This window comes from Solanum verrucosum, unplaced genomic scaffold (assembly GCF_900185275.1).
Source record: "Solanum verrucosum unplaced genomic scaffold, falcon-dt-bn FXZP01000177.1, whole genome shotgun sequence".
Lineage (NCBI taxonomy): Eukaryota > Viridiplantae > Streptophyta > Magnoliopsida > Solanales > Solanaceae > Solanum > Solanum verrucosum.
In genome coordinates, this window is record NW_026020401.1 from 1601090 (window position 1) to 1619577 (window position 18488).

Sequence of the window (18488 nt, forward strand, 5' to 3'; positions counted from 1 at the left end):
TTCTCATAATTGATTTTTCGGGTAGAGTTTGACTTGGATGATACTGGGTCAAATTTTAGGCTATAGCAGATTATAGGAAAAATTGGGAATTATAGGGTTTGAAATCTTTCGCGACGCAGATGTAAGGTTTGATTAGATTAATGTTAGATTATGTTAGTGGAGCGGATTAGTAATCCATAAAATCTTTTAAAATGAAAAAAAAAGATTAGTTCGGTTATAACATTTTTCGTCATATGGTATTTCTTTGTTGACCAAAAATCCTGAGTGTGTTCTGAAATGGGGGAGTTGATTAAGGCCCTCATAAGCGCTTCCACAACTCATAATAGTGGGACCTCCATCGCTGTAGTTGAACCACTATGGTAGATGGGTATGTCGTAGCGGCTTTAGCCTAGTTGAGGACCACTATAGAAGAAACCTTATTCGCTTTAGTGGCCTCAACCAAGATGAGGGCCATCATAGTGCTCCTTCCCAGCGATAGAGGATCTATCATAGCGCGATAACGACTTTCGACAGTTTTTGATGACTATATCATATTTTTGGACATCATTTTCTCCCCAACTTCAAAAAACATATTCTTAAACTTGAGAGTTGCGGTGTTTGACCTGCTAGGGATTTTCCTATCATCAAGGTAAGTCCATTAAGCCCTTCTGACATCATTTAATTTATTAAATTGATTTTATATTGGGGTAGAAAATCTTAAAACTAGACCAAAAATTCATGAAAAGTTGGAATTCATTATCAGTGCCCCTTAATGTGTGTTGTATCGATTCTGGATTGTTGGATTCTACTTTCTAACATATAAATTCTTCCCTCCAATATGGGTTGTTGGAAATTTTGGAAGTTTATGGGTAAAAACCCTAAGTTGAGAATTTAGGCTATGAATAAAGTAAAAATCAATGGGATTTTAGCACTAAGGCTAAAAACTATTGAATGAATGATTGTGTCACAACCCAAAATCACTAGTCGTTATGACATCTACGTCCCAACCGATAGGTAAGTCAACTCAATAAGCTAACCAATTCCACTTAAAATATGGAAATGTAAGTAGCAAACAATATCTCGAATACTAAGTCTTTTATAATAAAATGTGGAAAAATTGAAATACCACCCAAGATTTAGTGTCACAAGTACAAGAGCTTCTAAAGTCAATACAAGTCTCTAATTATTTAACAAGTCTAAACATAAGAAATATCCTATCAGAAGACCAACACAACCTAATAAGTAGAGATAGATGAAGGTATTAGCCGCAGAATATTTAAGCAGCTCACCACAACTCCAAGATAATCCAAACTCAGACTCAAGCTCCAAGAAATGCGCTCAAATTTGAAATACAATCTGCACCACAAAATAGTGCAACAAGTGTAGTATGAGTACGAAACCACGTGTACCCAGTATATCTTATAGACTGACAACGAAGAAGTAGTGACACGAGTATATAAGAAATAATTCTTTAATTTTACAAATCCACCTTGTACTTATCAACCAAGTTTTAATCAAATAGGGATAATCAAATGTCACTTAATGTCAAAACATCAATGAAGCACATAATCAAAATAGAATGAAGGATGTAATGAGATGCAATGCAATGCAATGCAATGTGACACCATGAAATAATATGCCTCAAATGCCAGTACTCTCTCAATCGTATCTACATGATACTCCTCAGAAATACATCGAGAGTTCATGAACCATGGGGGACTCGCGAGGTTCATATACCGATACAGATGATCTCCACATGTCTGTGCGGACGATCTCAAACCACTACCATAAAATCAAATAATCCACAGAACAAATAATCTGCACGTGCTCAACTTATAGTCATAATCAATCACTCGCACGGATGATCTTCACGTGCCTAAATTATAATCATAACTCGATCTCATCACGAACTATCTCCACGTGTTAAAACCTTTACTCATACTCAATCTCATATCGATTCATATGCACAATGTGATATCAATCAAAGGGGATGATGACGCATCTCAATAAGTCAAATGTCGCTATGACATATAATCACCTCAATTATTAAAATATACGGGTTCAATAAAGAAACAAAACCACACAAAAAAATCAAGTCACTAAATACATCAGCTAATGCCCATATGCTTTGGAATTCTCAAATTACAATCTATCATATTATAGTAATGAACTTTCCCTTTAATAACACCGGTACTCGTACCAATTCTCATCAAACCATTGGTACAAGATCCTTATCTTTCGCCCTTACCTATTGTCTATTCTATTTTTAATCTTTAATTAGAAAACGCCCCTCAACGAAGTCTAGAAAGTCTTAACATACCTCAAAAGTCGAACACGTACCACAAATTCTTCAAGATTTTGTCTTTCTTTTTTGTAAAGCTTCAAAACATTTCCAATCTATCAATTATGTAATCCTCATAAGAATACAAATTTAATGACACTCATATTAATATATGTAGTTTCGGCTAAAAAATCGGGGAAAAAAGTCATCACGAGCCACCAAATTGGAATCTGAAATTTTCTTTCAGATCATGTTTACCCATGATTAAACAAACTCACATGCAAAATTTCAGCTAAAATAGATTGTTATTCGACTCCCAAATCAAGATTTTGTTCTAAGAACCCTAGACCTATATTTTTTTAAATCAATATAAATTATACACGTTTCTACCCTAAAAATCTGTTCATAATCACATAAAAATTTAGTAGAAAGAACGAGAATCATTACCTTAATGCTTTGGGATGAAAATCCCAATTTTTCTCCTCCTTTTTGCTTTTCTTTTCTCCCTTTTTTTTCCACATTCTCGTCTGCGTGCATCTCCCCCCCCTCTGTTTCTGCGCTTTTGCAGTAGCAACAATTCTGCCCTTATTATTATTATTATTATTATTAGTAGTAGTAGTAGTAGTAGTAGTGGTAGTATAGTAAAACCTTTATAAATTAATATAGGTGGGACCATGAAATTTTATTATTTATAGAGATATTATTTGTAATACCCCGACTTTTCAAAATGTCTAAATTAACTCGTATCTTCGTGGAAAGACAAGGAGGGTGGGTAATAAATAAAGAATGATATGGTATGTCATATTTTAAGTATTCAAGGGTTGTATCTCAGGTTTTGAAGTTAGGTAAGTGGCAAAATAAAAGTCAGGTAAAAAATGTGGTATGTTGGCTTACTCAACATTTTATGTCATGAAAACATTTCTTTTCACTTCCAAACCAGAAATAAATCTTAAGAGAGGGTTCCTATGGAATTCGTGCATAATGAAGGTTAGTTTTTGACGATTTCTACCATTAAAGGTTTCCCCCGTGCCTAGAAACGTGACCTCTACACGTGGCAATCGTTTTCCCCTTCTATTAGCTGGATTTGGATATGGTTTTTGAAGATATAAATTTGTTGTTATTGGTGTTTCTTCAAGGTTTAAACTTGGTTAACTAAGGTAATCATCTCGGGACTCTTTTATGATTGTTTTTATAAATTTCTACGGACATTTCGACAAGTTGGGGCAATATGGCAAATTCGCCGATTTAAAATTAATTATGAACTGTTTATTGGTGCATACCTGCTGTGTATATATAGTGTTTGTAAAGTTCGTGAAGGAACTACGAAATTTCTAGCGTTCATTGGAAAGGTATGTTAAGGCTATTCCATTCGTTCGACATGTTTCCTTAGAGCTTGAGAGTGATATAATAGGTTAGTTAATGTTGGTGATCTTGTAGATATAATTGTGAGTGCTTGGCTGATTGAGTGCTTATAAACCCATATTTTAGGGACTCATAATCTGTTAAGAACGTCCCTAAGTTAGGAACAACTTGGAGATTATTCATATATATTGTTTATAGCTAAATTACTCGCCTTTAGCCTATTCAATTGTTTGTTGTTGCCCTTGTGGCTATTGTGGTTAGTTGTTGATATATACCTACTTTCAGTTTTGGTAGAAATATCATGGTGGCCTCGATGACCCAATCAGGAATTCTGTGCTAGTGGGCTATTTATTTATATGAACTCTTGGGAGTAGCTGTTTCTTTTATATATTAGTTGACAGGGGCCTTGCCGATCGAGGGCTTAGTTTTAAGTCGAGATATACTTGTGTGTTTTCTTGATTGCGTGTGGCTGCCATACGCTAGTAGCAAATGGTTTAGCAGGGTTGGCACGGTCTGAGTTTTGGCTTTAGGAGCCAGTTGCGCCCCTTGAGTTTGGGGCGTGACAAACTTTGTATCAGAGCAATGTCATATCCTAGGGAGTCTGCAAGCCGTGTCTAGTAGAGTCTTGTTTATAAATGTGTTGTGTACCACATTTGATAAGCAAGAAGCTACCGTGCATGTTAGAATGACTATCCTTCTTTTGCTCACCTCGTGCTATAGAGCGATGTCTTAAGGGTTGAGGTTTCTGGCTTATAATTGATATTTGTATGCAGATAGAGATGGTCGACACCAGACATACCACAGCTAGCCAGGGGCTAGATACAGCTGCAGGCGAGGGTACCGGCAAGGTACCTCAGGTGGAAGTAGCCCATTGTGAGACCGAGGGGGAGACATCTTCTCAGCCCCCTATAGCTTCTCCGTCGCTTCAGGAGCCTCCGAGGGCTACAAGACTTTCGGCTCCACCAACAGTACCACTTCTAGTTCCTTCTATTCCATCTGATCAGGATTTCAAGAGTGCAGTATGTATGTTAGCACAGTTAGTAGCTGCACAGCGCTAGCCAGTTGCGTCAGATGTTGCCAGACCTTCTGAAGGGCCCGGAAGTTCGAGAGTTCGTGAATTTCTTGTCTTGAATCCTCCACAGTTTACAGGGACAGATCGCAGAGAGGACCATCAACACTTTTTGGATCAGCTTCATAGGATCTTTAGAGTCATGCTTGCCTCAGCAACTGAGTCAGTTGAGTTAATAGTATTTTGATTACGCGATGTTGCAGTATTATGGTACGAGAGTTGGGAGAGATCTAGGGGAAAAGATGCATCTCTACCCACTTGGGATAGATTTACAGAAGCTTTCATAGATCACTATTTGCCTAAGAGATTAGGGATGGCCGGGTGAACCAGTTTCTGAAACTCCGACAGGGCAGCATGAGTGTCCGAGAGTACGGGTTGAGATTTGATTCATTGCTTAGATATTCACCAGCATTTGTTGATACGATTCATAGATTTGTGGAAAGGATCGACTCAGACTTTATCGGTGTTTGTTCTACCGCTGCACTAAATGACAATATGGATATCTCACGAATTCAGGCCTTTGCACAAAGCATAGAGGATCGCCGACATTTACAGTATATGAGTGAGAGGGTTGAGAGAGAGAGACAGAAGAAGGATAGGCCTGCTGGTTCACAGGGAGATTTTCAGGGTGATCCCACTATTAGGCCACCTAGACCTCCACAACAGTAGTTCCAGGGTAGTAGATTGATCGTCAGGGATAATCAGGCCCAGGTGAGGGTTCGGCTCTCAGCAACAGAGGCGTTCAGGCCAGGCTAGGACAGCTCCGCCACATATGCTACTTGTGGTAAGATGCATTTTGGGAGGTGTAGATAGGGTTCCACAGGTTGTTATTCTTGTGGACATGAGGGGCATGGGTGGAGAAACTACCCGACCATAAGTCAGGGTGGCATAGGTCAGTCGACTAGGTCAGTAGTAGGTTCATCCTCATCAGCACAGTCTACATGGCGTAGACCCCAAACTTCAGCAGTAGAAGTAGAGGCGGGGGTAGTGAGGGAGCATCTAGTTCTGGTAGTGGACATAATCGTACATATTCACTAGGTGGCCGACAGGAATCAGAGTCATCACCAGATGTTGTGGCAAGTACATTGATTGTTTGCTTCGATTGTGTTTATGCTTTGATAGATTCTGGATCTACTCTGTCTTATGTTACTCCATTAGTTGCGGGGAAATTATGTGTAGTAGCAGAGTCGTTAGATCATCCCTTTATTGTATCTACACCAGTTGGTGAGTCTATTATTGCTAGGACCTATCGAGGTTGCACGATAGAAATTATCGACCATCAGACCTCTGTAGACCTCGTAGTGTCAGAGATGGTCGATTTCGACGTCATTATGGGTATGGACTGGTTAACATCTATTTATGCTAATGTTGAGTGCCGGACAAAGATTGTTAGATTCCACTTTCCAGGAGAGTCAGTTCGGGAATGGAAAGGTGATACAACAACGCTGAAAGGTAGGTTAATATCTTATCTTAAGGCGAGGATGATTACTAAGGGTTGTATTTATCATCTTGTTCACATTCATGATATAGATGTAGAACCACTGACTCTTCAATCTATTTCGGTAGTTAATAAGTTTCTAGATGAGATCCATGGTATCCTTCCAGAACAGGAAATTGATTTTTCTGTCGATATGCTACTAGGTACACAACCAATATTTATTCCTCCTTATAGAATGGCTCATGCTGAGCTAAATGAGTTGAAGGATCAGCTGAAAGACTTGCTGGATAATGGCTCTATTAGGCCTAGTGCTTCACTATGGGGTGCGCCAGTGTTATTCGTAAGGAAGAAAGATTGATCACTAAGAATGTGTATCGATTACCGACAACTGAATAAGGCGACTATAAAGAATAAGTATCCCATTCCGAGGATTGATGACTTGTTTGATCAGTTACAAGGTGCTAAGTGTGTCTCAAAGATTAATTTAAGATTAGGGTACCACTAGACACGAGTTCAGGAGAAAGACGTTCCAAAGACAGCTTTTAGAACCATATATGGACACTTTGAGTTCTTGGTAATGTCTTTTGGATTAACTAATACCCCAGCAGTGTTCATGGACCTGATGAATAATATATCCAGGTCGTATCTAGACTTGTTTGTGATTGTATTTATTGATGATATTTTGGTATATTCACGTTCAAAAGCTGAGTATGCAAATCATCTGCGAGCAGTCCTTCAGGTTCTTCGAGACTGAGAACTTTATGCAAAGTTTTCTAAGTGTGAGTTCTGGTTGGACTCTGTAGCTTTCTTAGGCCATATTGTATCAGATGTAGGCATTGCGGTTGATACACAAAAGATTGAGGCCGTAAATACTTGGCCAGACCCATGTCTCTGACTGAGGTTCGTAGTTTCTTAGGGTTAGATGGGTATTACAAAAGGTTTGTATAGGGGACTGAGGCTTGTGAGCATAGTTTTCAGGAGCTGAAGGACAGGTTAACATCAACACTAGTTCTAGCATTGCCAGAGGGTTCAAAAGGCTATGCCGTGTATTACGATGCTTCTGGTGTTGGGTTGGGATGTGTTCTAATGCAACATAGTAGCGTTAACGCATATGCTTCAAGGCAGTTGAGAAAGCATTTGAAGAACTATCCGACCCACGATTTAGGGTTGGTTGCAATTGTTAATGCGTTAAAGATACGGAGACATTATTTGTATGGCGTTCATGTTGACATCTTTACAGATAATAAAAGCCTTATATATATCTTTAGATAGAAGGAGTTAAATCTGCGACAACGTCTATGGCTTGAGTTACTGAAAGACTACGACGTGGATATTTTATATCATCTATGAAATATGAATGTGGTAATCAATGCCCTCAGTCGAAGATCTATGGGTAGTTTATCCTATTTAGGTGTTGCGAAGCGTGAGCTAGCGCGAGAGCTTCACCAGTTAGCTAGCTTGGGAGTCAGATTGTTAGAGGCAGATGATAGTGGGGTAACGATTCAGGACACAATCGTATCATCTCTAGTTGTAGAAGTAAAATCATGGCAACAAGAGGATCCCAACTTAGAGCAGCTCAGAGCCAAGACTCAAGATCAGCAGTCTTTAGCATTTGATATAGCAGGAGATAGAGTCCTTAGATATAACGATCACTTGTGTGTTTCGAATGCAGCAAGGCTTTGACATTGGATTATGGAAGAGGCACATCATTTCAGTTATTCTATTCACCTTGGTTCGATGAAGATGTACCCTGATATTAATGAGATCTATTGGTGGCACGAGATGAAGAAGGACGTTAAATTTGTGGCACAGTGTCCTAATTGCCAACAGGTGAATATTGAGCACCAAAAGCACGCTGGGCTAGTTTAGGAGATAGTCATTCCTTTGTGGAAGTGGGAAACAATTAATATGGATTTATTACAGGGTTACCTCGATCGCGTTGCAAGTTTGACTCTATTTGGGTAATTATTGATAGACTAAAAAAATCAGCCCACTTCTTATCAGTCAGGGGTACTTTTACAGCCAAAGACTATGTAGGGCTCTATATTAGAGATATTGTTAGGCTACACGGTGTCCCAGTATTTATTATCTCTGTTAGAGGAGCACAATTTACCGCCAACTTCTTGAAGTCCTTCCAGAAAGGACTGTGGACACAGGTAAATCTTAGTACAACCTTTCACCCTCAATCAGATGGCCAGGCTGAGCGCACAATTTTAACACTCGAAAATATGTTATGGGCGTGCGCGCTAAACTTTATGGGAAGTTGGGATGACCACTTACCTCTTATTGAGTTCGCATACAATAATAGTTATCACTCCAGCATCGGGATGACACCTTATGAGGCTTTGTATGGGCGAAAATGTAGGTTCCCCATCGGATGGTTCGAGGTAGGTGAGTCAGGGTTGATTGGATCCGACTTAGTATAGCAGACAGTGGAGCAGGTTAAGCTCATTCGAGAGAGGTTGCTAATAGCTCAAAGCCGACAGAAGTCATACTCAAATGTGCCACGAAGGGATTTAGAGTTTTGTGTCGATGACTGGATATTCTCAAAAGTCTCGCTTATGAAGAGTGTTATGAGATTTGGAAAAAGAGGTAAGCTTAGTCCAAGATTCATTGGGCCATACCGAATCCTTTGGAGGGTAGTACGGGTGGCTTATGAGTTAGAATTGCCTTCAGGGCTAGAATCTGTTCATCCAGTTTTCCATGTATCGATGTTACGAAAGTGCGTAGGAGACCCTTCTTGGGTTGTCCCGTTTGAGGAGTTGTCCTACAAGGAAACTCTAATTGCCATATTAGACTGGCAGGTCCGTAAATTGAGGATCAAAGAGGTGGCTTCGGTTAAAGTATTGTGGAGAAGCAAGAATAGTGAAGAGGTGACCTGAGAAGCTAAGGATGACATGAGGTCCAAATATCTTCACTTGTTTCATACCCCAGGGTGATAACATATCAATTTATATTAGTGTAGTGAGGTTAGATACTAATCTGATTTTTATATTGTTGTTTATTATTGTTGTTGTTGTCATTGCATAGTTGCTCGCACTGTTATTGTGGAGCTATAGTGCTTAGCTATTTATGTCATCCTGTGAGACGCCTAGGTTAGAATTTTTGTGTTTCATGTTCCTGGATAGTCACATTTATAAAGGATATTCTTCCTAAATATTTGAAACTCCTAAGGACTTAACCATGTGACTCATATTTTTTCATTCGAGGATGAATGTTTCTAAGGGATGAAGGATGTAACTCTCTGACTTTTCAAAACGTCTAAATTAACTTGTATTTTCGTGAAAAAACAAGGAGGGTGGGTAATAAATTAAGAATGATGTGGTATGTCATATTTTAAATGTTCAAAGGTTGTATCTCAAGTTTTGAAGTTAGATAAGTGGCAAAATAAAAGTTGGCGAAAGTTATCATAAATTACTTTTTAAAGATTTCTCTGAAATTTGGGTCAAATATCTTGGATGCTTTCACCCAATATATGAAGAGTTAGAAGACCTATCACCCATTTAATCGAAGGCCTACGAGTCTAGTTTGCAATGCACAAAACCCTGTATCCAACCGACATCGGAGTAAAAAGTTATGAAGGTTTTACTACGGACTGCGGCAGAATCCGGGTCGGATCCAGGTTGGGTAAAAAATGTGGTATGTCGGCTTACTCATCGTTTTAATCCATGAAAACATTTCTTTTCACTTCCAAACCAGAAATAAAGCTTAAGATAGGGTTCCTATGGAGTTTGTGCATGATGAATGTTAGTTTTTGACGATTTCTACCATTAAAGGTTTCCCCCGTGCCTAGAAACGTAATCTCTACACGTGACAATCGTTTTTCCCTTCTAGTAGCTGCGTTTTGACCTGGTTTTTGAAGATATAAATTTGTTGTTATTAGTGTTTCTTCAAGGTTTAAACTTGGTTAACTAAGGTAATAATCTCGGGAGTCTTTTATGATTGTTTTTATGAATTTCTACGGACGTTTCGACAAGTTGGGGCAATATGGCAAATCTGCAGATTTAAGATTAATTATGAACTATTTATAGGTGTGTACCAACTGTGTATATATAGTGTTTGTGAAGCTTAGGACATAAGGAACAACTTTCGTGAAAAAAGAACTATGGTATTTCGAGCGTTCATTGGAAATGTATGTTAAGGCTATTGCTTTTGTTCAACATGTTTCCTTAAAGCTTGAGAATGATATAATATGGTAGTTAATGTTGGTGATCTTGTAGTTGTAATTGTGAGTGGTTGGCTGATTGAGTGGTTATAAACCCTTATTTTAGGGATTTATAATCTGTTAAGAACGACCCTAAGTTATGAACGACTTGGAGATTATTCATATATATGTATTGTTTATAGCTAAATTGCTCGCCTTTAGCCTATTCAATTGTTTGTTGTCGCTCTTAGGGCTATTGTGGTTACTTGTTGAGCTATGAACTGCCTAGGGGGGCTATGATGTTGTCTAATAGGACTATGTTATTTCCAAAGAGGGTTATGTGTTGCCCACGGGGCTATATTGATGCCAAAGAGTGTTATGTGTTGCCTACGAGGTTATTTTGATGCCAAAGAAGGCTATGTGTTGCCTATAGGGCTATGTTGATGCAAAAGAGGGCTATGTGCAGTCCACAAAGCTATGATGTTGCCTAAAAGAGCTATGTGCTGCCTACGAGGCTATATCGTTGCCAAAATGGGTAATATGACTTCTTACAAAGACAAGGGGCTATCGATAGGGGTATGTAGATTGATTTGGCACTTTTTGGGCTTATGGGGGCCTAGATATGTGGTATGTTGTTTGTACCTGTCGAGCTTATGGGGGATTGGTTAGGTTGATGTTTGATCATTTTTGGAATTTTTAATTCGGTAGTGGGTTAGCATGCTTATCTAAAATTTTATTTCCTTACGTGATTGCTTTTGGTATATTATGATACTTGCTCATTTAGTCTATACCCTTTCATACTCTTCATACTCTGTACATTATTTTGTACTGATGCCCCATTGCCTTGAGGGCACTGCATTCATGCATACAGGTCCTGACAGACGACCCAGTAGACCTCCTCAGTAGCAGGATTGACTTCTATCCGATTGGCTAGCCCATTTCCTCCAGAGCTGCCAGAGTTGAGAGGTTTGTTAGCTTTTGTTGTATATATCTTTATGGGTAGGCTGGGACCTTGTCCCGCCAATCTTTACTACTCTTAGAGGCTTGGAGACTAGTGTGTGGGGTGTATAGCTACGTTATGGCCATATTGGCCTAGTTTGTTGGTTTTTTGAAGCTTGTGAGCTGTTTGATGTATTGTCTTGATATATACCTGCTTTTAGTTTTGGTATATATATCATGGTGGCCTCGATGGCCTAATCAGGAATTTTGTGCTAGTTGATTATTTATTTATATGAACTCTTGGGAGTAGCTATTTCTTTTATAGATCAGTTGACAGGGGCCTTGCCAGCCGAGTGCTTAGTTTTAAGTCGAGATATACTTGTTTGTTTTCTTGATTGCGTGTGGCTGCCATGCGCTAGTAGAAAATGGTTCAGCAGGGTCGGCTCGGGCCTTTGTTTTGGCATTAGTAGCCAATTGTGCCCCTTGTGTTTGGGGCGTGACATTATTTAATTGATAAATTAATATTTATTAATTTAAAGAATGGTTTGAGATATAATGAAGGTTAATTTTGATTATATCAAAATCATTGTTCTTACTAATTTATGTATCATATTTATTGATTTCACGTAAAAAAAAATTTATAATAAAGTACAACGAATACATCAAAATCATTGTATCTTACTAATTTCAACCTTGTGATGCTGGGGTAATAAGAACTTTCAAGATGTATTATCGTAATAGATTTTATCGTTGGATATTAGAAGGCTATGAAGTGGGACAAATTGATCCAACAAAGATTAATGTTTTGGATGCTATCAATTGTGCAATCCATGCTTGGACAACAAATGTTCAACAGAGACAATACCAAATTGTTTTCGACATTATAAAATTCGTTCTAGGGATGCAATCTTAGAGAATTTGAATGAACCCACTTGTGAAAACGTCATTTATGAACTTGAGGCCATGATTAATGATCTCGGTTACCACAATAAAATGAATGTCAATAACCTGTTGAATTATCCGGGTGAAAGTGATACATGTTCAGAGCTCTAGAGCTTAGGAGAAATTATGGATACCATCAGAAAAAGCAATGTTGATGATGAAGTTGAAGATGATATTATACCCTTGGAACCAGTTATGCGTAAGGAAGCACTTATCGTATCTAGAACTCTTCACAATTTTATGGTGCAGTTCGAAAAGACAACACCAGAACTCTTGGATACAATAAGAAAAGTTAGAGATGAGCTTCAACAAAATGTAAATTTTAAGAAAAAAGAGAACACAATATAGAATCTTATTTCACTAAATTGTTTTAGATATATTTGTACTTTTAAAGAATTATTAATTTATGATATTAATGGGACCATATATTTATATAAGGGCCTTCTGGAAATATATTATCTTATTATCTTATCGAAATTGATGATTTTTTCCATTGGCCTAGTCGAGATTGGATGAAAATATTATTTTAGAGAGATTATTAATTTATCGAGGTTTTACTGTATTATTATTATTTTATTTGGCTTGGCCCATTTTTATTTTACTTCTTTTTCCCCATTATTATTAGCAATAAACTAACCCTTTATTAAATCTGAAAATTATATCACTCATTCTCACAAGTCATAACTTATTTATAAAAGTTACAAAAATGGTTAAACTTAGAAAAATGGGCAAAATATATAAAACGACTAAGAGGGTCGTTACAGATTAAGTATTGTGATTTTTATGTGTTTGAGATTGTGAATGAACTGAAGGTTCAAGAAAGGGAAAGGCTCTATTAGGGATAGCTTGCATTCGAGAATTTTAGCTGAGGTAAGTTGTAGCTAATTGGAGTCAGACTTAACTTCATGTGTTTTCTTGAGTTGATTACTTGTTGATTGGTCTTTAGACCTTCTTGATTAATAATGTGAATTTGGCTGCTAAAAATTCATAGTTGGATCGGGTACTACACCAGTGCATATGCTATATAATTTGTTTTAATTAATGTGATACAAATGTAATTTGGAGCCATTCAAAAATTTATATTTTTAAAAAGATTTTTAAGTTATTAATTATTGTAACTTATTGTACTCTCTAAGTAATTTTTACATAATATATATTACTCTCTTTTTCTCAATTTATGTTGCACAAGCAGAATTTCCAAAGTCACCAAAAAAAATTAAAATATTTCTTTTAGGTATTTTATGATTTATAATATTTCTTATGCATTATTCACATAATATATGTTACTCCCTTTATCTTAATTTATGTGGCACAAGTAAAAATTCGAGAGTCAACCAAGAAAATTAATTATTTTATATCTTAAATTGTAATTATTTTGATTTATAGTCATTTTTATGTAATTATCAAATATATAACAAATTAAAAAATGAAGTACGACAAATAAATTGACACAAAGAAATTTTTGAAAGTATTGCGTCTACCACTTATTGATATTTAATAATAACAATAATAATTAATTTATCATTCCTAAAAATTTGTTGAAATTTTATGAACAAATTATTTTAATTTTAATATTTTGATTTATTGTTCTTTCTATGTAATTATCAAATATATAACAAATTAAAAATTAAAGTAAGACAAATAAATTAACACAAAATGTTTTTTGAAGTTTGCTTTTAGCCACTTATTAATATTAAATAATAATACTAACAATAGTAATAATAAATTTATTATTTCTAAACATTTGTTGAAATTTTATGAACCAATTATTTTAATTTTAATAGTTTGATTTATTGTTCTTTCTATGTAATTATCAAATATATAACAAATTAAAAATTAAAGTAAGACAAATAAATTAACACAAAATGTTTTTTGAAGTTTGCTTTTAGCCACTTATTAATATTAAATAATAATACTAACAATAGTAATAATAAATTTATTATTTCTAAAAATTTGTTGAAATTTTATGAACAAATTATTTTTATTTTAATATTTTGATTTATTGTTCTTTCTATGTAATTATCAAATATATAACAAATTAAAAATTAAAGTAAGACAAATAAATTAACATAGAATGTTTTTTGAAGTTTGCTTTTAGCCACTTATTAATATTAAATAATAATACTAACAATAGTAATAATAAATTTATTATTTCTAAAAATTTGTTGAAATTTTATGAACCAATTATTTTAATTTTAATAGTTTGATTTATTGTTCTTTCTATGTAATTATCAAATATATAACAAATTAAAAATTAAAGTAAGACAAATAAATTAACACAAAATGTTTTTTGAAGTTTGCTTTTAGCCACTTATTAATATTAAATAATAATACTAACAATAGTAATAATAAATTTATTATTTCTAAAAATTAGTTGAAATTTTATGATCAAATTATTTTAATTTTAATCTTGATAAAAGACAATGTTAAATAAAGAAGAAATAGTGGGGGATGGTTGGGGACGTGACACGTGAGAGAATTAACTTGGTTGGATTATTGTGTGGCAAAGAGATGACATATGCAAGGGACACTTTAGTCTATACACTCAAAAAAGTATTCATAGTTGCTATAGTAAAATTCCCTAGGTCCAATTATATTGCTTCATTCTAAGTGAAATGACTAAAATACTCTTTAAAAGCCAAGCAGGTATGTTGACAAGGTGCGTGCTTATTCCCATTTATAAGATAGTATATATATGCATGTTATATTATTACAAAGGGTCGAGCACCATGCTAGTGCATATATATATAGAGAGAGAGTATATAATTATATAATTATCCTGTTGATACATTTGATTTGTGTAAGGTCTAAAAAAATTCATAAATGTATAAATACAGAATTTGTATATAATTATCTTGTTTGTATAGTGACAAACGAATTACACATACGACAAGCGAATTATACAAATTAAAATACTTGTATAAGCAAACGAAACTATAGATATGTAGCGTGATTAGGCAAAGCATAGCTGATGAAGCTTAAGAAGTTTTGTAACAATGGAATGACTACAAAACTTCAATGTACAAACTACAGCCACATGAAACAAATTACGATGACTAAGATATGTAACCTAGATGATTCTCAAATCAAAACATGTAATCTTCGTTCACTATGACGTATTTTTCTGTAAAATTTGTGTATAGTAAATGTATAATCAATGTATAATGTGTACACACCGATATACATATACTTTACAACTATTATACATTAATTACACAATGTAAAGTTGAAGGAGCACGGAAGAACTGACAAACTTGACCTTTTCATCTTTGAAAGTGTACTCTTAATTAATATGATTTTTTTTATATATAACTCAACCATGCTATGACATTTTTATGACTATAAAACACTAAGGAGTAAAACACAAAGAAATTAAAAGAATTCTTGAAAGTAAAAAAGTATAGGTTTTAAGTTGACAACTCCGGTATATAAAACCAAGGGAAAATTACACAATAAGACAAACATGTTATATGTATTTACGATAAACTGTTATAGTTTAAAATATTACAATTTGTCATTGTATATATGATTTTATAACAAACAAATTTCTCTCTCCCTTGTGTCTCGCTCCCCCCCCCCCCCCCCTCTCTCCATCCTAAACAGTTGCAACCTAAAAACATTCTACTTAAATATGACAATTGTATTTTGTATTATGTATCAAATATATTTGTATTCCGTATTAACTATATTTTGTATTATGTATCAACTGTATATGTATTATTTTGTATCAATTGTATTATGAAAATTTGTATTTTGTCAATTGTGTTCGTAAATACAATTGATACAATTATATTTGACATATGAAACCAATCAATTGTCCACAGACAAATATAGTTTGTATCAACGTTATTTGCATTATGTATCAATTGTATTCATGATACAATGAATATGCATGCATTCAACATCTCTCCTCTTTCTCTCGATCTCACTCGCATCTCTCCTCCTAAAATGAATGCAACTGTATTTCGATACAAATATGTTGTAATTATTGTATTCGTGATACAACGAATACAATTGGTATTCAACCCCCCCCCCCCCTCTCTCTCAGATCTCATTCGCCTCTGTCATCTCTCTAACATGTAGCTATAATTCGTAATTAAGCAAATTATAGCTACAAATCTCTAATTAAGCCAAAATTTGTCACAACCCAGGGGTACCCCCTAGATGTAATAAGGCGTATAGAACCCCGAACGACTCCATACATGCCCCTTAGTCCTCATAACATAAGAAATATAACAATAAGAGTAATACATAATTTCAAGTCTTAAAATGTTTTTCATAAAAGCAAGCGAAAGTCTAGACACTTTGTTTCATCATAGCCATCTATTACAATAGTGGATGAAATAGGGCCTAGCCCATACAACATGTCCAAAAGGAAATATAAGTAATGGAAACTAAACAAAAACTTCGTCCTCGAATCATGAGGACTCACTAAACTCAGGAACAATCAAATCCAATCTCTAGCCACAAGTATGATCACCTCTAGTGCCGGACCCTACACTTGGAGAAAATGTAGGCAAAAGTAGGCGTTTAGTACAAAAATGCACCAAGTGTGGTAGTCATGCATAAAAACACTGGAAACATGCAAAAGTGGACATTTCATTTGAAAGCATGCACTTTACCAAGTTTAAACATCATCATAGAGATAGTTTGAAAACATAAGTCAAAACATCATCTTCAACACAAGCTAGCATCATCTTCAACACAAGCTAGCATCATCTTTAGAACATTTGAACACTTACGGGATACTTCTTGAAGCATGTCTTAGTTCACTATTAAACATCTTGTTATTGTGGGAAATAAGCCTTAATCGACATGAGACCATGTGAGTTGAAACATGGAATCTGGTGACTCTCTCACCGAAAAGGATTGGTCTACTTGCCTAAGGTAGAACCGGTAACTCTTAGCTTAGGTGGATCCACTAGCTAAATATCTTACGGGGGCACGTAGTTTATGGGATAGAGAGATTCTTACCAGAAACCCGGCCTTACTATGGGAGAGCTTCCATCTCAAGAGGTTTCTTCTAGAAACCCGGCCTTACTACGGGAGAGCCTCTGTCACACCCCAAATCCGGATGTGATGGCACGTATCCATTTCCCACCTGACACGTTAGCCTAACCCAACCACAACGATAGAGAAGTAGAAATACGAGAATAAAAGATAATAAATAAGCGGAAGACTTTAATTAAGACTCAACACTACCCAGAATTTGGTTGTCACATGTATAAACCTCTAAATACAGAATTCGAATAAAAATATACAAGTCTCAGAGTATAGTTCTCGAATAGAACAAAACTGAAAGTAAAGATAACTCAAGGGCACGTCTAGAATGAACCGCTACCTCTCGCGTATGTCCCGAAGCTCAATCTGCTAAACAAAATACTAAGCCGAATCTGAGAGAGAGCTGTCAACCTACATAATTGTGTAGAAGCAAGGGTGAGTACCGAAAACCACAAGTACTCTCAAGTAATACTAAACTAAGCTAAACTAGCAGCTACAAACAACTCCTTTCAATCCCAACCGAACCACCGAAACTTCATTCTAACAACGAACCAACAACCTATACTACATAATTCATAATCAACAGATATATCCAACAGTGTCTCAACATCAACCTCATATCCTCATATAAGAGCAAATAGATCATATATCACATGAAGAGGGGGAAATAGGTAAAATCCACACACCACAGACAAAGATGAAGTCAAATGCGATGTAAATGCAATAATGATGGCATGTAGTCGTGATGCATGTCTGTCCTACGATACACATCTGTTGACGTAATCAGTCCGCGCTGAATACTCAAATCAGAACCCATGGGGGCCACACATGGATCATGTATCACCGCCGGAACCAGATCCCATCGGCATCCAAATCGCTAACTGGAGCTAGTCCATCTCATATATCTCTAGCCGGAGCTAGTCTCAATTGTGTCTCATATCCATCCATCCTCATATCAGTGTCTCAGAACTCATGCAACAGATAGTTCACACGTGGAATGAATAATGAATATGCACATGTCATCAATCACAATCATATCACGATCACATCATAGTATTACACATCATCTGTCTCAATCACAACCATATCACGACCACATCATAGTATTACACATCATCTGTCTCAATCACAACCATATCACGACCACATCATAGTATTACATATCATTTGTCTCAATCACAACCATATCATAGTATTACACATCATCTGTCTCAACATCAATGTCTGTATCAATCATAGCCTACTCATGCTCTTCTATCCTCTCAATATCAGTTATCACATGACTTATTCAACAAATTTAAGTCACATATAACACATTTAGCTCGTTTTATTC